This window comes from Leucopleurus acutus, assembly GCF_964270905.1.
Source record: "Leucopleurus acutus genome assembly, chromosome: X".
NCBI classification, from domain to species: Eukaryota; Metazoa; Chordata; class Mammalia; order Artiodactyla; family Delphinidae; genus Leucopleurus; species Leucopleurus acutus.
In genome coordinates this window covers 112,933,393-112,957,770 of record NC_139148.1, presented here as the reverse complement: position 1 = coordinate 112,957,770, position 24,378 = coordinate 112,933,393, and positions in this window count along the sequence as shown.

The following is a 24,378-nucleotide window of genomic DNA, read 5'->3' as shown; positions in this document are numbered from 1 at the left end:
AAATATTAAATAGGTGTTAATTATTATTTTAGTAGTTATCATTATGATGATGATCACTATTATTGGATGTCATTGGGACCTTTCCTGCTTTGATATAGTAAAGAAATATTGACCAAGGAGGTATCCAAATAATTATACAGTAGTCTGACAGCTGAAAGCAGAAGCTAGAGACCAAGCTTCTGAGGCTTCTCAGTTTTGCCAGGGCCTCAACTTACCATCATCATTGCAAGCAAAATATAAGCTGGGCACCAACGTATTTCATATATTAGTTGATTAAACAGCTTCTGGAAACTTTGAATCCTGCTGTTCAACATCTGGCTTTTAACAGAAGTCCAAACAATAAGACCAGACTGGATCTACCTTATTATTTTTGCAAGAACCATATTTCCTTTTATATTACTTAATTGCCATGTTGTCCTTAATTACTTAGTTGCCATGTTGTCCTTCTGACAACACCTAATATGAAGGGACACAAAGCGGGTGCATAATAGGAATAGGCTAATGGAAAATGGGCCTATTAAACTGCAAAGAGTTGAATCCCAGCTTAATCACATACCATGATTCTCTCTGTTCTCTGGCCACATGCGGTATCCTCTTTCAGTTTCTTGAATCTGTAAAAACTTTTCTGCCTCGGAATGCTTGTGTATGCTATTTCCTTTACTTTGAATGCTCTTCCCCAAAACTTGACTTAGTTGGCTCTTTCTTATCCTCTGTACTCTCCTTAAATTGTCATCAGATAGACATTGCCTGGCCACCCCATCTAAATTAACTTCCCTGACAATACCATCACCTCCACCTGGTTAGGCTTCATTTCAATATCTCATCATTCTTAGCACCTAGCAAAGTTGTCATTACGTAATCATTTGTATATTTATGTTTTCCATGCCTGTCTCCCAGAACCTCTGCCTGCCCCATAGTAAGCACTCAATGCATATCTGAGGAATAAATGAACAAATGCTTTTGGAATCCTCATCCCTTGGTTAGTCAACGGGTAGGTATTCAATGGTTGTGGTTTTGATAGATGAGTAGCTAAGGAGGCTTTGAAACATGTCCACAGATTCTTTGATAATCCTTACATCAAAAGATAGGAGTGATGTTCTCTCCCTAATCTCAAAGGGCTTGCTGACAGCTTGGACCAATAGAGTATAACAAAGGCACCTGGGCACAATAGTACCACCCAGAATATAGGGAGTGACTTCCAAGGTAGGTCATAAAATGTGATTCCACTTTTGCCTTGTTCACTGTAAACTGGCTTTTGGCACACTGACATAACATGTAAGAAGTCTGACTATCCTCGGGTCACCATGCTGAGAAGAAGACCAGGTCACATGGAGAGGCCATGGAGAGGTATTCTGGTTGATAGTCCCTGTAGAGACAGAAGTGATAGCTATACAAGGCCTATAGGGTATATTTAGTATCTTCAATTCTTTGACATTCCATTGAATATGGAAAAGCCATGACAGCTTTGATCAATAGAGCATGACTGGAGCATTAACAAAGGGTGACAGTGACAACCAGCATCAGTTGTCAGATATGTGAGAGAAGATACCTATAGATGATCCCACTTCCTAGCTCTCTGGCCCCCTCCAGTCATAAAGTTTTTCAGGTTGAGGGCCCAGACATTTTGAGGCACAGACAAGCCATCCCTGCTGTGACCTGTCCAAATTTCTGACCCATGGAATTCATCAACATAATTCAATTGTTGTTTTATTCCACTAATTCTTGGAGTAGTTTGTTATGAAGCAATGGTGGCTAGAATAGTGGCTATGGAATCCATGCTACTTTAGGAAGCAAAAAGTAGGTTCAGAAATTTCAGCTGTATGGGAAAATGCTTGTTGACCAACAGTGAATTTTTTAAGCATGTATTATACCATTTAGTACATTGTTACACTCACTTGAAGACCTTTTTCTCTAAAGCTTCCCTGAGCCTCCTAAGCAAAGACGAGTACTTTGTCTATCCTGGGTGCTACCATTGTGTTGAGGGTACTTCTCTATTAGTGCCCTTGTTATACTTGTTGCACATGTTCTCTCTCCCCTCCTATATATTACTTTCGTCTCCCCAGTGTCTTGCACTGGGGGTTCAGTTAATACATTTTTGGTGATTAAATGAATGTTTCTAAGGATCATCTTAATCTGGTTTTGCTTTGGTCTCCTCTAAATGCCAGGTTTCACTGTGTACCAGGTCGGCACCAACCTCTCTCTAACAAAATTGGAATATAGATGAGGGTCTGAGCCATCTGTGATGTTCTGTTTGATTTAAGGTCACCTGCGGCTTTAACATCCAGATTTCACCACTAGCATTTCATACATTCATTTCCTGCAGTCCTGCTTCCTACAGAAGTAAACACATGGAGGGGCAGTCACAGTAATGGGGAAAGCAAAAATAACCATTTAATAATAAATGCAACTAGTAGTTAATGAAATTTTACTATGCTCTTGTCAGTGTACTAATATTTTACATACATGATCCCATGAAATCTTCACAACAACCATATGAGATAGATACTATTATGATCATCACTTTACAGATGAGGAATTGGAGGTTCAGAGAGGTTAAATACCAAAATTTCACTGCTAGCAAGTTGTAGCATCCTGGTCTATATGACTCTAAATCTTAGTCTATGGGCAAGTATTCCCATCAATATGCTGGCTTCCTCTGGATTTTTTAAACCATTTCTTTTTAATGGCAAAAGAAAAGCAGCACGTGCCTGGAATTCAAAGGCATTTCAGGCCTTAGCTTCATTGAATGGAAGGAGGGATGTTTTGAGAGTTAGGCTGGAGCAGGGTTTTCTTTTTAGTATGAATCTATCCCCTTAAGGACAGCTGTGAAGATGACCACGTTAGTCATTTCATAGGATCGGGGCAGAGAGGAGGGTGTGTGTGTGTGTCCTGAATTCAACCATTTTCCCTTTCCTTGTGATCCACTTGCCCCTGGAGTTCCAGATAATGAGATTCAGAATCCATTTCTTCTCCTATGTTGCCATCAGTAGCCAGGGTTTTCTCCTCCCTCCCTACCTGAAATCCCTCGAGAGGGGGCAAAGAATACCCTCTGAGATTGACAGAGGACCACATGAGAGAGAGCTGGCTCTTGCTGGGCACTTCAGATGAAAGAGCCCTACATGTGGCAGTCAAAGATAACTGTTGGACCAGAAGATTCCAGATTTTATCCTCTAACGATAACAAGTGCATGAAGGTGATGATTACTGCCAACTCGGTATCTGCACTGCTGACGTGGATGCAGATGATGGACATACAGGAGCTGACAAACTCAGAGAAGAAACTAAGAATTTGGTTTAACTGCGTGGAAGTAATTCTAATTACAGGCATTTATGTGAACTGTTTACAATTTATGCCTAATTGCCACCCAGCACAATAACAATTATGCATATCATTAAATATGTCAGATTAGTTTTGTTGTAAATTTTGATTATAACAGCAAACCCTATATGTGTATGCTCTGTCTTCATAATTTGTCACTCAGATTGCTCACAACTTAGGAAAAAAATGAGACAGAACATTGGCTGGGGGGCCAAGAGTGGGGAGGTTGCAGAGGCAGCTGCCTGGGGTTGAATATTTACTATGGGTAGCGCACAAAGTGGGTAATCAACAAATGCATAAATCCCTGCAGCTTAACTTTACCAGAACCTTGCAGGCAGCTCCACAATCTTTTATTCATTTATTGTTGATTCTTCCGGCTTATTCATGCCCATTTCATGTCTCAAACCTTTTTCTGGTCTTCTTGGCCTCTCAACTTACCCCCTCCTCTCACTCTTGCTCAGTGGTAAGGATGGCCTCATCCTGGCCTTGCACAGTAAGGCTGGTTGATGCCCCCCTATTCTGCCTCCCAAATTTCTTTCAGGTTGTAATCCCCTTCTCTTGTGGGTGTCTGGCTTCTGTCAAATGGGTGTGTCCTTTCATCTGTGCTCTGACCCCTTCCCCTCCCACCTCCTCAAAGACTGGTTCCTGACCCCAGCATTTCATTATGTCTTAAATCCCTTTCCTTGCTTTTTGCCATGCACATAGTAGGCATTCAGTAAATCTTTGTTGAAATTTCCTTCAGAGGCACATGGAACACAATGGAACACACACACACACACACACACACACACACACACACACCAGTCCTTGCTATTCCGCAGCTACCACCATTTTCTCCCCTTCCTCTACTTCAAACTTGTACTTACTGTACATCTTATGTATCCAATTAAGTTAGAAATTCATTGAAAGAAAGGGGTTTCTGTGTTATTTTTCCTAATTCTTAGCACAACTCGCAGCACTCAAAAAATGCTGAAAGATCCCCACTGATGAACCCTCACAGGCTGTTTCTTCTGTAGAGAGATAGGGATGTCTAGCACTTTCTTACCCAGCTTGATCTTGAGGAACCTGAATAGGATAATAGAAAGCATGTATCTTTGGTATCAGACAGACTTGAGTTCCACTGTAGGTCCTGCCACTCTGTGACTAAGAAAATGTAGGTAACTTCCTTCATCTTTCTGAGGTACAATTACCTCATCTGAAAAATGGGAATAATAGTAGTACCTATCTTATAGGGTTGTTGTGAGGATAAAATGACAAGCTGATGAAAAAGGCCTGACACACACCAGTAATGATTCTTCTCAAAACAGAAACTTTCTGCTCACCGATGATTTGTTCCTCCTACTTTAGTAATAATAAGCCAGGATTTCAAGAACCTCGAGTCTTACTTATTATCCATATTCATCTTTTATTTTTAGTACTAGATCAGTAGTTCTCATTCCTGTGAGACCTAATACTCCCTTTAATGATAAATATTTTGTGACTCCCCCTTCACTATCATGAAATGAAGTTCATAGGTAATATAACCTACCTACGTACATAATTTTTTAAAAAATCAATATAGTGACCTAACTGAAATATAAATGAGAAATCCACAGAGAGCAATTTACAATAAAAGATATTTATTTCAATAGAAAAATGCAAGGGCATGACTATATCAGCATAATGATTGCATCAACTTAAAATGAGTAAGTTTATATTAAAGAAAAGTAAGAGAACTGGTAGTCATTATATATAAGAAAAGAAAACATAAAAAAACAGAGATATAGGAAAATAGCAAGATAACAACTATTGTTGAGATAAGACAAGATTCAGATAATTATAAACAGTTTTTCTCACCTATACTATTTAGGCTCACTGGAATATTTGAAAACTGTGTAGGATACAGGATAACTCTTCATTACATGGGATTATCCCATCCATTTTAGAACAGCGAGCATCACTGGCCTCTATCCACTAAATGTCAGACCTCCCAAACATTGTAATAACCAAAATGCCCCTACAATTTCCCAAACATATTCTAACGGACAGAATTCTTTAGTTAAAAACCAGTACTCTAGAGCATGCCCAGTAAGGAAAAGGAAAATTTGGCAAGGGTCATGGAACTTGCTTTCCTAGGATGTGGGAATCTCCATGGGTTGGAGTTCCTTGTCTTTGCAATGTTTCTGGTGGCCTTCTTGGGACTCTGAGACACAATGTTGAGAAGCTGATAGTGATATCAACCAACTACAGCCTTTGCTCCCTTATGTGCAATTCTAGTCCTACTTCATCCTCTTGAATATCTGTGATCAATTTAGCACTGTCTCATTGATTCTGCGCAACTAGCCTACACATAGCAGTAGGTTGCTAACAATTAAACATTATCCAGGGGCCATAATGTCTTCGGCTATCATTTAAGTTTCTGCCACTTTCAAAACCCTTCACCTCCAGTCAGTCTGACACCAAGCCTCTGACATCCAGGTAGTAAACATTTCATGGCTTATGTGTTTTCTTAATTCCATCTTGACCATTTTTAGATGCCAAATTTTAATCTGTTTTAATATGTCTAAAATGTACTCTGTTTTATTAAAGTGGTTGTACTGAGCATTATTTCTTTAATGTTCCATGGATACTGTTCAGTTGAAATGGTTAATTTAATAACTATGTTTTTTTTTTGTTTTTTTTTTTTTTTTTTGTTTTTTGTTTTTTGCTGTACGTGGGCCTCTCACTGTTGTGGCCTCTCCCGTTGCGGAGCACAGGCTCCGGACGCGCAGGCTCAGCGGCCATGGCTCACGGGCCCAGCCGCTCCGCGGCACGTGGGATCCTCCCAGACCGGGGCACGAACCCGCGTCCCCTGCATCGGCAGGCGGACTCCCAACCACTGCGCCACCAGGGAAGCCCCAATAACTATGTTTTTTACCAAAAATTTTATTATAAAAATCTTCATAATTTTCAGAACAAAGTTGAAAATATATTCCCATCCTAGGATCAGATGCAGGATGCCACACTGTAGTTACTTGTCATAGCTCCTTAGTCTCCTCCAATCTGTGACAGTTTCTCATCTTTCCTTGTTTTTCATAACCTTGGCACTTTTAAAGAGTATTGGTCAATTATTTTGTACAATGTCCCTCAATTTGGCTTTGTCTGATGTTTTCTCAAGATTAGACTGGGGTTATATGTTAATGGGAAAAATACCACAGAGGCAAAGTGCCCTTCCCAGCACATCATATCAGAGGGTACATGATATATCCACAAGATTTACCACTGGTGATGTTAACCTTGGCCACTTGGTCAAGGTGGTGTCTTCTAGGTTTTTGACTGTGAAGGTACTCTTCACAGTAACATAAATACTCACTACATACATACATACTCAGTTTCAATTCATAGTATTTCTAATATAAGCAAGTCACTAAGTCTCTCCCATATGTAAGTGGAGGAGAATTAAACTCTATCTCCTAGGGGGAGGAGTACCAAAGAACTTATGAATGTTTCTTAACCACAGGAAGTTATAATATTTGAGGGAGATGTAAATACCCCATTTCTCCTTAAAGTTTTGTTTACTGATTTTGGCACTCATCAGTGCATTTTACCTAGAAGTTATTGTGCTACTCCAAGGTGATTTTCTATTTCCTGCATTCCTTCTAGGTTTATTAATTGGAATTCTTCTGTAAGAAAGAGTTGCCCTTTCTTCCCCATTATTCAATTATATATTTGTATCAGTATGGGCTCACTTATTCTCTGAGTTAAAATACAATAATACCATTATTTAGTTTGTTGCTCCAATTTCAGTCATTGAGAACTGTTTCAGGTTGGGCCCTATATCCTTTTGACATGGTTCTATCCTTCTGGTTTTTTTCGCTTCGCGGCATGTGGGATCTTCCCGGACCGGGGCACGAACCCGTGTCCCCTGCCTCGGCAGGCGGACTCTCAACCACTGCGCCACCAGGGAAGCCCATTCTGGGGTTTTTTTAAGTGTTTTTTTAGCACTACAAGATACTCCAGGTTCATCTTGTATTTTCCTTGCTCCAGCCCTAGAATCACTGATTTCTTCAAGGAGCCCTGGTTGCTTTTATTGGAGAATAGTATTTAGAAAAAAAATCTGTGCCTAAAATTGCTTGTTGCTACTGGGATATTATTGCTTCTAGTGGACAGAGCTAGGAAATCTGTGCATATACACACATATCTATATTTTATTTTATATCTGTGTATCTATGAAAATAAACATGAATAAACATGGATTTACACTGATATCTCTTACTCTAATTCAGCATTACAGGGTTTGTTTTATTATTCCTCCTGTGGTGGGCAGACTAATGCCACTCCCCTCCAAAAATGTCCACATTCTAATCCTTGAAGCCTGTGAATATGTTACCTTACACAGAATTAAGTTTGCACATGGAATAAAGGTTTCTAATCAACTGACCTTAAAATACGGATTTTTTGGGGGTTATCTGGGTGGGCCCAATAGAATTAAGAGTCCTTAAAGGTGGAAGAGGGAGGCCAAAGCAGGAGTCAGGTAGATGTGGCTATGCAAGAAAGACACGAGAGATGCAACATTTCTGGATTTGAAGACTGAGGAAAGGCACCATGAGCCAAGGAACATGAGTGGCCTCCAGAAGCAGGAAAAGGCTAGGAAATAGACCAAACCCCACAGTCACCAGGCTCCTTCATTTTATCCCGTTGAGACCCATGTCAGAATTCCAGCTTATGGAAGAGTAATATAAAAAAATTGAATTATTATAAACGACTAAGTTTGTGGTAATTAGCTGTAGCAGTGACAGAAAACTAATACACCCTCAGTGCTTATTTGTAACTTCTTTCTTTGATAGAGAAATCTGGCTGTCACTATCTATAATCCACTTGCTTATTTTTTTTCTGCCCTTAGTATAGTCGAAATGTAGTTTCAGAATTGCAGAATCATACCCTTGTAAGAAATATATGTACCGACAAGAGTACAGTGTTTATGTACAGGTCCTTTTTTCATTATCTTTAAAACAGTATCTAGACAAACCAGTTTTGTAAAATAACTAAGTCAGCTCCTTTTCTCTCCTCTTCCTTCAATTAAGTTATACCATACTTGTAATAGCATTAGATTAATTTGCCATAGTCTTCATTCTACCCTGATTTCCCCAGACATCCTGGTTGATTTTTTTAAATCTACATACAATAAGACACTCTCCATGGGGTGCAGTTATATGGGTTTTAACAAATGCATAATCATGCACCCAGAACTATAGTACCACACAGAATATTTCTATCACCCTGAAAATTCCCTTGCGTGGCCTTTTTGTAGTCAACTCCGGACCCTCTCCCAGCTCCTAGAGACCATAGATCTCTTCTCTGTCCCTATAATTTTACCTTTTCCAGAATATCGTATAAATGGATTCACACACTATGTAGCCCTTGTAGTCGTGCTGCTTTCACCTAGCAAAATGCATTTAAGATTCACCTATGTTGTTCCTTTTGACAGCTGAATGATATTCCATGGTACCCCAGTTTATCCATTCACTTTTTGAAAGACACCTAGGTTGTTTCAAATTTGGGGAAATAATGAATAGGGCACTTTAAAACTTTATGTACATGTTTTTGTGTGAATATAAGTTTTCAATTTACTTGGATAAATATTGAAGAGAGGTTATGGGTCATATGGTGACTTTATGTTTAACTTTATAAGAAACTGTAAAACTATTTTCAGATAGAAAGTACAACTTTTGTCCATTTTTTATGTTTCTTTTCCTCTCATTATTGAGTTGTAGAATTTTTTATATATCCTGGATAAGTAGTATTTGTTTTATACACGTATAGAACAAATACTATATAAGCACATATATATGCTTATATACAATATATATAATATTTTCTCCCAGTACATGACTTTTCCACTCTTAACAGTTTCTTTTGATGAGCAGCAGTTTAAAATTTTGATAGAATCTATGTTACCACTTTTATATTGTTATTGCTTTCTGCAACCTGTATAAGAAACTCTTGCCTACATACTTCGTAACAAAAATATTTTCCCATATTTTCTTCTAAAACCTTTATGGTTTTACTTTTACAATTCGGCTTATGATCCATCTAGAATTAACTTTTGTGTATGTTATGACAAAAAGTTTGAGACTCATTGTTTTTACACATGGAATTTTGGTATATGTTGTCACAAAAGGTTTGAGATTAATTTTTCATTTTTTTCCCACATGGATATCTAGTTATTCTAGCACCATTTGTTAAAAGGCAAATCAAAGCAAAACAAAAGTACTCCCTTTCCCCACCGGATTGCTTGGGCACTTTTGTCAAAAATCACATGACCATATAAGTTTGGGTCTGTTTCTAGATGCTCTGTTCTATTTGAAAGATTTATTTGTCATTCCTAAGATGAGTATCACACTGTCTTGATTACTGTATTTTAATATTGTCCTTAAATCAAGTGATATATGTCTTTCAACTGTGTGCTTTTTCAACATCGCTTTGGTTTTTCTAGGTCTTTTGAATTTTCACATTAACTTTATAATTAGTCAATTTTTATATGAAAATCTGCTGATGCCTTGATTGTGGTTATATTGAACCTGTAGATCAATTTGGAGAGAAACGGCTTCTTAACAGAGTCTCCTAAACCATGAACATTATGTATTTACCCCAGTTACTTAGTATTTCTTCGATTTTTCCTAAGAGCTTTTGTAATTTTTTGGTATTGGTCTTAGTAATTTTGGGGGGGATACGTCTCCTTAGGCAAGGGAAACAAAAGCAGAAATAAACAAATGGGACCACATCACACTAAAAAGCTTTTGCACAACAAAGAAAACTATTCACCCATTGATGAACACTTAGGTCATTTCCATATCTTGGCTATTGTAAATAGTGCTGCTGTGAACACCGGGGTGCTTATATCTTTCTAATTAGTGTTTTTGTTTTCTTCAGCTGAATACCCAGAAGTGGAATTGTTGGCTCATATGGTAGTTCTATTTTTATTTTTTTGAGGAGTCTCCATACTGTTTTCCATAGAGGCTGCACCAGTTTACATTCCCACCCACAGTGTACGAGGGTTCCTTTTTCTGCACATCTACACCAACACTTGTTATTTCTTCTTCTTTTGATAATAGCCATTCTGACAGGTGTGAGGTGATATGTCATTGTGGTTTTGATTTACATTTCGCTGATGATTAGTGATATTGAGCACCTTTTAATGTGCTGTTGGCCATCTGTATGTCTTCTTTGGGAAAATGTCTGTTCAGATCCTCTGCCTCTTTTCTAATCAGGTTGTTTGAGTTTGTTTGTTTGTTTGTTTGTTTTTTGATGTTGAGTTGTGTGGGTTCTTTATATATTTTGGATATTAACCCCTTACTTGTTAAACGATTTGCAAATATCTTCTCCCATTAACTAGGTTGCCTTTTTATTTTGTTGATGTTTTCGTTCACTGTGCAGAAGCTTTTTAGTTTGATATAGTTCCATTTGTATATTTTTCCTTTTGTTTCTATCCATGGATGTAAATATTAAACATAAAACTAAAAAACTTTCAGGAAAAAAACCATAGGAGAAAATCTTCAGGATCTAGGACTAAGCAAATTGTTCTTAGACTTAACACCAAAAACATGATACATAAAAGGAAAAATTAATAAGTTGGACTCTATCAAACTTTTAAAATTTGCTCTGCAAAATTTACTCTTAAGAGGATGAAAAACAAAGCACAGACTGGGAGCAACCATTTGCAAACCACATACTAACGAACTAGTGTCTAGAATTTAAAAAGAACTCCCAAAACACAATGACTAAAAACTCAATCTAGGGACTTCCCTGGTGGTGCAGTGGTTAAGAATCTGCCTGCCAATGCAGGGAACATGGGTTCGAGCCCTGGTCCAGGAAGATCCTACATGCCACGGAGCAGCTAAGCCCGTGCACCACAACTACTGAGCCTGCACTCTAGAGTCCACGAGCCACAACTGCTGAGCCCACGTGCCACAACTACTGAAGCCCATGAGCCTAGAGCCTGTGCTCCACAACAAGAGAAGCCACCACAATGAGAAGCCCACGCACTGCAATGAAGAGTAGCCCCGGCTCACCACAACTAGAGAAAGCCCACATGTGGCAACAAAGACCCAACGCAGCCAAAAATAAATAAAAATAAATTTAAAAAAAACCTCAATCTAATTATAACATGTGCAAAAACATGAACAGATATTTCACCAAAGAGGATATAGAGATGGCAAATAAGCATATATAAAGATGTTTAATATCGTTAACCATCAGTGACCAGCAAACCATGAGATACCACAACACACCTATCAGAATGGCCAAAATACAAAATAGTGATAACACCAACTGCTGTTGAGAATGCAGAGAAACTTGATCACTCATTCACTGGCAAAAGTAATGTAAAAGTGCCTAGCAACTCTGGCAAATAAGCAGTTTCTTAGAAAACTAAACGTGCAACTCCCACACAAGCCAGATTTCATTTTTGGACATTTATCCCGAAGAAACAAGAAGTTAAGTTCATAGAAAAACATAAACATGAGTATTTATAGTAGCTTTATTTATAATAGCCCAAAATTGGAAGCAATCAAGATGTTCATGGATGAACAGATAAACTGTGGTACCTCCTTACCATGGAATACTACTCACCAATAAAAAGAGAAAATTATAGAAACATGCAACAACTTAGACAAATATCCAGGGAATTATGCTGAATGAAATAAGCCAAACACAAAAGGTCGTATACTGTGTAATTCTATTTATATAACATTTTTGAATTGACAGAATTATAGAAATGGAGGACACAGCTGTAGTTGCCAGAAGTCAAGGATGGGTAAAGGGATACCAAAGTGAGCATGGCTATAAAAGAGCAACAGGAAGGATCCTTATGGAGATGGAACTGCTTTGTATCAATGTCAATATCCTGGTTTTTATACTGTTCTGTAGTTTTTCAAGATGTTACCGTTAGGGAAAGTGGTAAAGGGTAAATTGGATTTTGCTGTATTATTTCTTAGACTTACTATTTTAAGATAAAAAGTTTAATTTATAAATGCAATTATTTTGTGTAGTAACCTTGTGTCCTGCGACATTGCTGAATTCACCTGTTCTACTAGATATTGTGTAGATTCCTTAGGATTTTCTGTGTAAGTAATCATGACATCTTCAAATAGAGACAGTTTTGCATCTTCTTTTCCAAACATTATGCCTTTTATTTTACCTTGCCTTATTGCAATGACTAGGACTTCCAAAACAGTGTTGAATAGTAGTTGTAAAAGTAGGCATCTTTATCTTGTTCCCAATTTAATATCATGGCCAAGCATTCAATACTTTAGCAATGAATAAGACGTTAGCTATAGATTCTTTATAGATACACTTTATCTAATTGAGGAATTCCTTTCTACTCCTATTTATAATAAATTTGTGTTTAATTTTGTCAAATGTCTACATCCATTAAAATTATAATTCCTTTTCTCCTTTGTTATCTCAATATACTGAATAAATGATTGATTTTGGAATGTTAAGCGAACCTTGCATTCTTGGGATAAACCGTACTTGTCATGTTATATTGTCCTCTTTATATATTGCTGGATTTGACTGGTAATATTTTGTTAAAGAGTTTTGTATGTATATTCATGGGGGATATTTATTTGTACTTCTCATTTATTTATAATGTCTTTGCAGGTTTTGATATTAGAGTTAAAACCACATAAAATGAGTTTGGATGTGTGCCTTCTTCCTCAATTATGTGAAAGTGTTTGTATAAATATCATTCCTTAATGTTTTGATAGGAGTCACAATGAAACCATCTGGCCCTGGAGTTTCTCTGTAGAAAGATTTTTGATATTTCAATTTTAGAAATAGATTTAAGGATATTCAAATTTTCTTCAATCAGTTTAAACTTCAGTCAGTTTTGATAAGTGCTGTCTTGAAGGAATCTGCCAAATTTACTGGCGTAAAGTTACTCATAACATCCTCTTATTATCTTTATTTTCACAGTTTTATTGAGATTTAATTTACACACCATAAAATTCACCCAGTGTATATGTAACAATTCAATTATTTCATTAGATTTATAGAGCTGTGCTCCCATCATGACAATTCAGTTTTAGAATACTTTCATCCCCTTAAAAAGTTCCCTTGTGTCCACTTACAGTTAATCCTAGCTCTCCTATATAATCCTAGGATAATATTTATTCCTAACCTTAGACAACAACGGATCAGTTTTCTGTCTCTAAATATTTACCTTTCCACTAAGTATTTCACCTGAATGGAATCATACGTATATAGCTTTTGTGTATTGCTTGTTTCATTTAGCATAATGTTGTTGAAGTTCATCCATGTTATAGCACATATCAGTAGTTCATTGTTTAAATTGCCAAAAGGCATTCCACTGTGTGGATAAACTACATTATTTTTACCTATTCACCAGTCAACAGATACTTGTAATATTGTAAGTTTTGAGCTATTATGAACAATGTTGCTATGCTGTATATGTCTTTGAGCATATGTTTTTGTTTCTCTTGGGTAGATTTTTATGAGTGGAAATATTCAATCACACTATAAGTTTAAGCTGAATATAAAAGAAACTGCCACACTGTTTTCCAAAGTGTGCGTGTGCCATTTTGTATTCCCATCAGCAGTGTATAAAGATTCCAATTTATCCATATCCATAGCAACACTTGGTGTAGTCTTTCTTCTGCATAGTATACATTCTAGAGGGTGTGTTGGTATTTTACCATGGTTTCATTCTGTATTTCCATAATGACTAATGATATTTACCATCTCATGTGCTTATTAGCCATTTGTTTATTTTCTTTAGGAAAATGTCTATCTAAATCATTATCCATATCTTTAATTGGGTTCTTTATCTTTTTACTATTGAGTTTTAATTTTTCTTCATATATTCTGGATAAAAATGCTATAGTGGATGTATGATTTGCAAATATTTTCCTCCAGTCCAGGCTTGGCTTTTCATTTTCCTAATGTATTTTGAAGCTCAAATGTCAAGTTTCATGAAATCCAATTTATAAACTGTTTTCTCAATTATGGATCATGTCTTTGGTGTTGTATCTAAGAAATCTTGTCCTGACCCAAGACTATAAAGATTTTCTCTTACATTATTTTCTATAAATGTTGCAGGTTTAGGTTTTAAATTTAGGTCTAGGGTCCCTTTGAGTTAATTTTTGTGTATGATGTGAGGTAAGTCTCTAACCTTTCTATTCCTAGACTGCTGAGTGCTTTTATCATGAAATGTTGATTGATTTTGTCAAATGCTTTTACTGTTTCTGTTGAAATGGTCATGTAGCTTTTGTTCTTTAAGCTATGGTTTATTACATTGATTTTCGCATATTAAACCAACCTTTCATTTCTGTGATAATTTCTCCTTGGTCATGGTATATAATCCTTTTTATGTGCTGCTGGAATCAGTTTGCTACAATTTTGTTGTGGATTTTTTGCATCTAGATTTATTAGGGATATTCTTCTGAAGTTTTGTTTCTTTATGAACTATTTGCTTGATTTTAGTATCAGGTTAATATTGGCCTCACAGAATGAGTTGGGAAGCATTTTATTTTTTGGAAGAGTTGTGAAGGATTAATGTTAATGTTTTTTAAATGTTTGGTAGAATTCACCAGTAAAGCCATCTTTTTCTGGGTTTTACATTCTTTGGAGATTTTCAATACTAATTCAATCTCTTTACTTGTTATATGTCTGCTCAGATTTTTCTATTTCTTTTTAAGTCAGCTTTGGTAATTGGTTTCTAGGAATTTGTCCATTTCATCTCAGTTATCTAATTTGTTTGCATACACATTTCATAGTCTTTGTTTATAATCTGTAAGATTTTGTTTTCCCCTTCTGGCTTCATTCAAGATTCCTCTTTGTATTTGGTTTCTGCAGTCTGAATATGATATAACCAGGTGTGTGTGTGTGTGTGTGTGTGTGTGTGTGTGTGTGTGTTTGGTGTTTATCTTGCTTAGTATTCTCAGAGTTTCCCAGATCTGTGGTTTAGGTAACCGTAAATTTTTTTAAGTTCTTAGCCGTTAATGCTTCCAATATTTCTTCTATGCTGTTCTCTCTTTCTGGTGTTTTAGTCGCATATATATCACTCCTTTTGATATTGTTCCATAATTTTTCCATATTTTTCTCTTATTTCTTCTTTCCCTGTCAGAGCCACTAGAGGTTTTTTCCTCATCCTCACTGTGAGAATATTATGGGATTCCTGGAGGAAAACTCCACAAAAGTGTGGGGAGATCCCTATATTTTGCCCCCAGGAATTTTTCACACCCACAGAAGTCCACACTCAGCCTCCAACGATTTTTCATAATTACTAGTGAATTAGCAGTCCTACTGCTGCTGGCTTTCAGCAGGTCTCCTCAAGGTAAGCAGATCTGATTGACACTTGTTACTCCAGATTTTGAAGTGTTTGGTTATCCTAACCACCACAATTCTCTGAGTCTAAGAAAAGTCATTAATTTTTTTGTCCAGAATTTTCTTATTGTAAGGATGGGAATGACAACTTCTAAGTTTTTTATATGTTAAGACTGAAACCAGGAGTTCCCTGTATTTTTTTTAATTAAGAGAAAATTTATTTTATATTTACTAAGATCTCAACCCTTTTAATAATCTTTATTTCTTCCAGAGTGTCTTAGTTTCCAACCAGTATTATTTCCATTTCGTCTGTAGAAATTCCTTTAGCAGTTCTTGTAGGGAAGGTCTGCTGACGACTAAATTTCCTTAGTTTCCTTATGTATAGAAACATTTTTATTTTTGCCTTCATTCTTGAGGAATATTTTTACTTGATGTAGGATTCTTGGTTGATTATTTGCTTTTGTACTTTAGTTCTTTAAGATGTCCTTCCACTATCTTCTGGTCTCCATAGCTTTTTTTTTTTTTTTTTTTTTTGCGGTATGCGGGCCTCTCACTGCTGTGGCCTCTCCCGTTGCGGAGCACAGGCTCCGGACAAGCAGGCTCAGCGGCCATGGCTCACGGGCCTAGCCGCTCCGCGGCATGTGGGATCCTCCCAGACCGGGGCACGAACCCGTGTCCCCTGCATCGGCAGGCGGACTCTCAACCACTGTGCCACCAGGGAAGCCCCTCTCCATAGCTTTTGATTAGAAGTCCATGGTCCACTAGTAGTACACTACCAAATGTAAAACCGATAGCTAGAGGGAAGCAGCCGCGTAGCACAGGGAGATCAGCTCGGTGCTTTTTGACCACCTAGAGAAGTGGGATAGGGAGGGTGAGAGGGAGAGAGATGCAAGAGGGAAGAGATATGGGGATATATGTATATGTATAGCTGATTCACTTTGTCATAAAGCAGAAACTAACACACCATTGTAAAGCAATTATACTCCAATAAAGATGTTAAGAAATAAAGGACAACAACAACAAAAAAGAAGTCCATGGTCCTTTGAGATATTGTTCATCTTTATGTAATGTGTCATTTTCCTCTGGTGTCTTTCTAGATATTTCTCAAAATCTTTGGTTTTCAGCAGTTTAACTGTGATATGCCTAAGAGTGATTTTCTTTGTATTTATTCATCTTTGGATTCATTGAATTTTTTGAGTCTATAAATTTATGCCTTTCATCAGACTATGGATATTTGGGGGTATTATTATTTCCTCAAATAAACTTTCTGCACTTTTCCATCTGGCACTCCAGTTAATTAAGACTCTGATCATTTTTCTTGAATTTTTCTCTCTTCTGCAGATTGGATACTGTCTATTGATCTATCAACAAGTTTTATGTCTTTCTATGTTATCGTCTTTCAGTGAATTTTTATATTTCAAATATTGTGTTAAGTTCTGGAATTTCCATTTGGTTCTCTTTTATAATTTATATTTCACTGATGTGATATTTTCATTTTTATAAGCATACGTTCCTTTTTGTCATTGAGCATGGATACAGTTGCTTTAAAAAATCCTTTTTTGATAATTCAACATCTGAATCATCTTGGACTTGGTCCCCTTTATTATTATTTCTCTTGTTACTGTGTCACATTTTTCTGGTACTTTGTGTCAAGTAATTTTACATTGTATTCTGGACACATATTATGTTATGGAAATTCTGGATTATTTCATGTTCCTCTAAAGAGGATTGATATTTTGTTTTAGAAGGTATTAACATATTTGGCGGGGGGGTGGTGTGTTGAATTGGGAGATTAGGATTGACATATATACACTAATATGTATAAAATGGATAACTAATAAGAACCTGCTGTGTAAAAAAATAAAATAAAATTCAAAAAAACCCATATTTGGATTCAAACTTCAAACTCTGTCTTCTTAATGACAGATCAAATCTCAGTTAAATTATCTTATCCTTAACTGTCCTTCTTGAGGTCTTCTCCACACAGACATAAGGAAGAGTTCAGTCAGAGATTCTAATAGAGATTACATATAGATTTTGAGGCTTATCCTTTGTGGTTTTCTCCTTTATGGAATTTTCCTCTCATTTTGCAGTGCCAGTGTTTGCCTCAAACTTTGTGCTATGATTCTTCAAGCCAGAAGAACTCTTTTGGAATTCTGGTCTTTCCACATGGCACTGACTGCATCTGGCTCTAGGCTAAAAGTCATGAAAATAGGTAACTCATACTATGCTGTCTTCTTTCCCTAAGAATTAACTCCTAGAATCTGCTTGCTTTTGTTCAGAAGTTTTAGGTCATTGTTTCTTGTATTTTGTCCAGAGTTTATAGTTGTTATCTATGTGAAGATAAGAACTTTCTAGGTCATATCTGGTTTTCCTTTGGTGTTATAATATTGCATAAAACTCATATGAAACCACTTGCTTTCTATCAATCTGATGATCTCATCCCGCATGGGATTTCTACCTGCCCCTTTAAACTGACAGCCACAATCCTTTACTGTGCTACACTCTGATTTGTCTGTGGGACTTCATCAGTATATCAACCAAATTAATTTATCATTATGTTGTTTTTCTGGTCAGTACTATTGTCTTCCCAATTATAAACCCAAACATTTTCACATTGAGAAACCAGCGTGTGGAAGAGGTTTGTGAGAAAGGTAGTCAGCGAGGTCTTTTGAGTGTGATTTTGGATTGCAACTGGCTTCCAATATTACCAGTAAGAAGCCCCCATATTACTGCAGAATAGTCAAGGTGAAAACTATAAAAATATTTTCAACATTTTTGCCTTTTTTAGAAAATGTCTATCTTTTAGTCGAGTAGCAGACTTCTGCTAAGCTCCAATAATATTCCAAGCACTATGCTAGGCTGGGGTTCTCTATTAGTCTGCTTGGGCTGCCATAACAAATTACCACATACTGGCTGGCTTAAGCAGCAGAAATTTATTTTCTTATAGTTCTGGAGGCTGGAAGTCCAAGATGAAGGTGCCACCATGGTCAGTTTCTGATAAGAGTTCTCTTTCTGCCTTGCAGATGGCTACCTTCTCTCTGTGTCCTAACATGGGAAAGAGAAAGAGTGTGCCCTCTGAGGTCTCTTCTTATAAAAACAATAATCCTATTGTATCAGGGCCCCACCCTCATGACCTCATTTAACCTTAGTTAACTCCATAAAGGCCTTATCTCCAAACACAGTCACATTGGAAGTTGGGGCATGAATATTTGAATTTTGGTGGGAGGCAAACATTCGGTCCATAACAGGCTTCAAGATGAATATGGCACAAAGAGCTCTGTTATGTATAATTCTCATGTACCCATCAGAAATAGGCAAATGATCTACAGTGACAAGAGATGTAATATACTAATCTTAACTTTAAAATTTGATACAACAAATGGGAATAGAGGGAAGTTGACTTGCACATTGAAGTTTTCACTTGGTTCTCACAGATCATAGCTTAGAAGCAGTGCATGTAAAAAACGTAGAGCTGGAAATCAACCCTCAAAGTGTATATCCATATTAGCCACAGATTAAAAAGCTGCTGTCAGTTTAGATTATATTTACAGGAGTAGAATTTCCAGAATGAAGGAGATGATAATCTTACTGTTCTCTGTTCTTACAAGATGACACCTGGAATATTTTACTTGGTTCTGGGTGCCAGAATTCATGAAGACATAAATAAACCAGCACACACGCAGATGAGCAAATATGATGGGTGAGGAATGAAAAACTATATCATATAAAGAGTGGTTGATGACAGTGATCAGAGTGGCCTAGAGAATAGAAAACTAAAAGGGCTATAATCTCCACTTTTTAACATGTAAGTGAACAATACATAAATTAAGCATTATACTTTTCGGAGACATAATTAGGTTGATTATAAGGAAGAACACTCAAATAGTCACAGCTCTCTGAAGATGGAATAGGTAGAGTTGGGACATAGTGAGCTCCCTGTCATTAATAGTATGTAAGTAACAACTATGTGACTATCAGCAGGGATATTGTAGAAGGAATTCTAGAATCAACTGGGGATTGGACCAGAAAACATTTCATGGCCCTTCCAACTTGAAGATTCTTAGAGAGTGTGATACTTTTTTTAAAATTAATTTTTATTGGAGTATAGGTGCTTTACAGTGTTGTATTAGTTTCTACTGTACAGCAAAATGAATCAACTATACATATACCTATATCCCCTATATTTTGGATTTCCTTCCCATTTAGGTCACCAAAAAGTGTGATTCTTTTTTTTTTTAAACATCTTTGTTGGAGTATAATTGCTTTACAATGTTGTGTTAGTTTCTGCTTTATAACAAAGTGAATCACCTATACATATACATATATCCCCATATCTCCTCCCTCCTGCGTCTCCCTCCCACCCTCCCTATCCCACCCCTCTAGGTGGTCACAAAGCACCAGGCTGATCTCCATCTGTTATGCGGCTGCTTCCCACTAGCTATTTTATGTTTGGTAGTGTATATATGTCCATGCCACTCTCTCACTTCATCCCAGCTTACCCTTCCCTCTCCCTGTGTCCTCAAGTCCATTCTCTATGTCTGCATCTTTATTCCTGTCCTGCCCCTAGGTTCTACAGAACCTTTTATATATATATTCCATATATATGTGTTAGCATATGGTATTTGTTTTTCTCTTACTGACTTACTTCACTCTGTATGACAGTCTCTAGGTCCATCTACCTCACTACAAATAACTCAATTTCATTTCTTTTTATGGCTGAGTAATATTCCATTGTATATATGTGCCACATCTTCTTTATCCATTCATCTATCAGTGGACACTTAGGTTGCTTCCATGTCCTGGCTGTTGTAAATAGAGCTGTAATGAACATTGTGGTACATGACTCTTTTTGAATTATGGTTTTCTCAGGGTATATGCCCAATAGTGGCATTGCTGGGTTGTATGGTAGTTCTATTTTTAGTTTTTATTTTTTTGAATTTTATTTATTTTTTATACAGCAGGTTCTTATTAGTTATCAATTTTATACATATTAGTGTATATATTTCAATCCTAATCTCCCAATTCATCCCACCACCATCGCCCTGCCACACCCACTTTCCCCCCTTCGTGTCCATATGTTTGTCTTCTACATCTGTGTCTCCATTTCTGCCTTGCAAACCGGTTCACCTGTACCATTTTTCTAGATTCCACATATATGCGTTAACATATGATATTTATTTTTCTTTCTGACTTACTTCACTCTGTATGACAGTCTCTAGGTCCATCCACGTCTCTACAAATGACCCAATTCCATTCCCTTTTATGGCTGAGTAATATTCCATTGTATATATGTACCACATCTTCTTTATCCATTCGTCTGTTGATGGACAATTAGGTTGCTTCCATGACCTGGCTGTTGTAAATAGTGCTTCAATGAACATTGAGTTGCATGTGTCATTTTGAATTATGATTTTCTCAGGGTACATGTGAGTTCTGGGATTGTGGGGTGATATGGTAATGCTATTTTTAGTTTTTTAAGGAACCTCCATACTGTTTCCATAGTGGCTGTGTCAATTCACATTCCCACCAACAGTGCAAGAGGGGTCCCTTTTCTCCACAACCTCTCCAGACTTTATTGTTTGTAGATTTTTTTGATGATGGCCATTTTGACTGCTGTGAGATGATACCTCATTGTAGTTTTGATTTGCATATCTCTAATAATTAGTGATATGGCGCATACTTTCATGTGTTTGTTGGCAATCTATATGTCTTCTTTGGAGAAATATCTATTTAGATCTTCTGCCCATTTTTGGATTGAGCTGTTTCTTATTTTGGTATTGAGCTTCAGGTGCTGCTTATAAATTTTGGAGATTAATCCTTTGTCAGTTGCTTCATCTGCAAATATTTTCTCCCATTCTGAGGGTTGTCTTTTTGTCTTGTTTATGGTTTCCTTTGCTGTACAAAAGCTTTTAAGTTTCATTAGGTCCCATTTGTTTATTTTTGTTTTTATTTCCATTTCTCTAGGAGGTGGGTCAAAAAGGATCTTGCTGTGATTTATGTCATAGAGTGTTCCTCCTATGTTTTCCTCTAAGAGTTTTATAGTGTCTGGCCTTACACTTAGGTCTTTAATCAATTTTGAGTTTATTTTTGTGTGTGGTATTAGGGAGTGTTATCAATTCATTCTTTTACATGTAGCTGTCCAGTTTTCCCAGAACCACTTATTGAAGGGGCTCTCTATTCTCCATTGTATATTCTTGTCTCCTTTACCAAAGATAAGGTGACCATATGTGTGTGGGTTTATCTCTGGGCTTTCTATCTTGTTCCATTGACCTGTATTTCTGTTTCTGTGCCAGTATCATACTGTCTTGATTACTGTAGCTTTGTACTATAGTCTGAAGTAAGGGAGCCTGAATCCTCCATTTTTCTTTCACAAGATTGCTTTGGCTATTCTGGGTCTTTTGTGTTTCCATACAAATTGTGAAATGTATTGTTCTAGTTCTGTGAAAAATGCTGTTGGTATTTTGATAGGGATTGCATTGAATTTGTAGATTGCTTTGGGTAGTATAGTCATTTTCACAATGTTGATTCTTCCATTCCAAGAACATGGTATCTCTTTCCATCTGTTTCTATCATCTTTAATTTCTTTCATCAGTGTCTTATAGTTTTCTGCATAAAGGACTTTTGTCTCTTTAGGTAGGTTTATTCCTAGGTATTTTATTCTTTTTGTTGCAATGGTAAATGGGAGTGTTTCCTTAATTTCTCTTTCAGAATTTTCATCATTAGTGTATAGGAATGCAAGAGATTTCTGTGCATTAATTTTATATCCTGCTACTTTACCAAATTCATTTATTAGCTCTAGTAGTTTTCTGGTAGCATCTTTGGGATTCTCTACATATAGTGTCGTGTCATCTGCAAACAGTGACAGTTTTACTTCTTTTCCAGTTTGTATTCATTTTATTTCTTTTTCTTCTCTGATTGCTTGGCTAAAACTTCCAAAACTATGTTGAATAATAGTGGTGAGAGTGGACAATCTCGTCTTCTTCCTGATCTTAGTGGAAATGGTTTCAGTTTTTCACCTTTGTGAACAATGTTGGCTGTGGGTCTGTCATATATGGCCTGCATTATGTTGAGGTAAGTTCCCTCTATGCCTACTTTCTGGAGTGTTTTTAACATAAATGGCTGTTGAATTTTGTCAAAAGCTTTTTCTGCATCTATTGAGATGATTATATAGTTTTTCTCCTTCAATTTGTTAATATGGTGTATCACATTGATTGATTTGCATATATTGAAGAATCCTCGCATTCCTGGGATAAACCCCACTTGATCATGGTGTATGATCCTTTTAATGTGCTGCTAGATTCTGTTTTCTAGTATTTTGTTGAGGATTTCTGCATCTATGTTCATCAGTGATATTGGCCTGTAGTTTTCTTTGTGACATCCTTGTCTGGTTTTGGTATCAGGGTGATGGTGGCCTTGTAGAATGAGTTTGGGAGTGTTCCTCCCTCTGCTATATTTTGGAAGAGTTTGAGAAGGATAGGTGTTAACTCTTCTCTAAATGTTTGGTAGAATTCGCCTGTGAATCCATCTGGTCCTGGGCTTTTGTTTGTTGGAAGAGTTTTAATCTCAGTTTCATTTTCAGTGCTTGTGATTGGTCTGTTTATATTTTCTATTTCTTCCTGGGTCAGTCTCGGGAGGCTGTGCTTTGCTAAGAATTTGTTCATTTCTTCTAGGTTGTCCGTTTTATTGGCACATAGTTGCTTGTAGTAATCTTTCATGATCCTCGGTATTTCTGTAGTGTCTGTTGGTACTTTTCCTTTTTCATTTCTAATTCTGTTCATTTGAGTCTTTCCCTTTTTTTCCTGATGAGTCTGGCTAGTGGTTTATCAGTTTTGTTTATCATCTCAAAGAACCAGCTTTTGGTTTTATTGATCTTAGCTATTGTTTCCTTCATTTCTTTTTTTTTTTTTTTTTTGTGGTACACGGGCCTCTCACTTTTGTGGCCTCTCCTGTTGCGGAGCACAGGCTCCGGACAAGCAGGCTCAGCGGCCATGGCTCACGGGCCTAGCCGCTCCGCGGCATGTGGGATCCTCCCAGACCGGGGCACGAACCCACGTCCCCTGCATCAGCAGGCGGACTCTCAACCACTGCGCCACCAGGGAAGCCCCTTCATTTCTTTTTTATTCATTTCTGATGTGATCTTTATGATTTCTTTCTTTCTGCCAACTTTGGGGTTCTTGTTCTTCTTTCTCAAATTGGCTTAGGTGTAAGGTTAGGTTGTTTATTTGAGATGTTTCTTGTTTATTGAGGTAGGATTTTATTTGTATAAACTTCCCTCTTAGAACTGGTTATGCTGCATCCCATAGGTTTTGGGTCATCGTTTTCAATTGTCATTTGTTTCAAGGTATTTTTTAATTTCCTCTTTGATTTCTTCAGTGATCTCTTGGTTATTAAGTAGTGTATTGTTTAGCCTCCATGTGTTTGTATTTTTTACAGATTTTTTCTGTAATTGATATCTAGTCTCATAGCATGTGGTCAGAAAAGATACTTGATACGATTTCAAGTTTCTTAAATTTACCAAGCCTTGCTTTTTGCCCCAAGTACTTGAGAAGAAAGTGTATTCTGTTGTTTTTGGATGGAATGTCCTATTAATATCAATTAAGTCCATCTTGTTTAATGTATCTTTTAAAGCTTGTGTTTCCTTATTTATTTTCATTTTGGATGATCTGTCCATTGGTGAAAGTGGGGTTTTAAAGTCCCCTACTATGATTGTGTTACTGTTGATTTCCCCTTTTATGGCTGTTAGCATTTGCC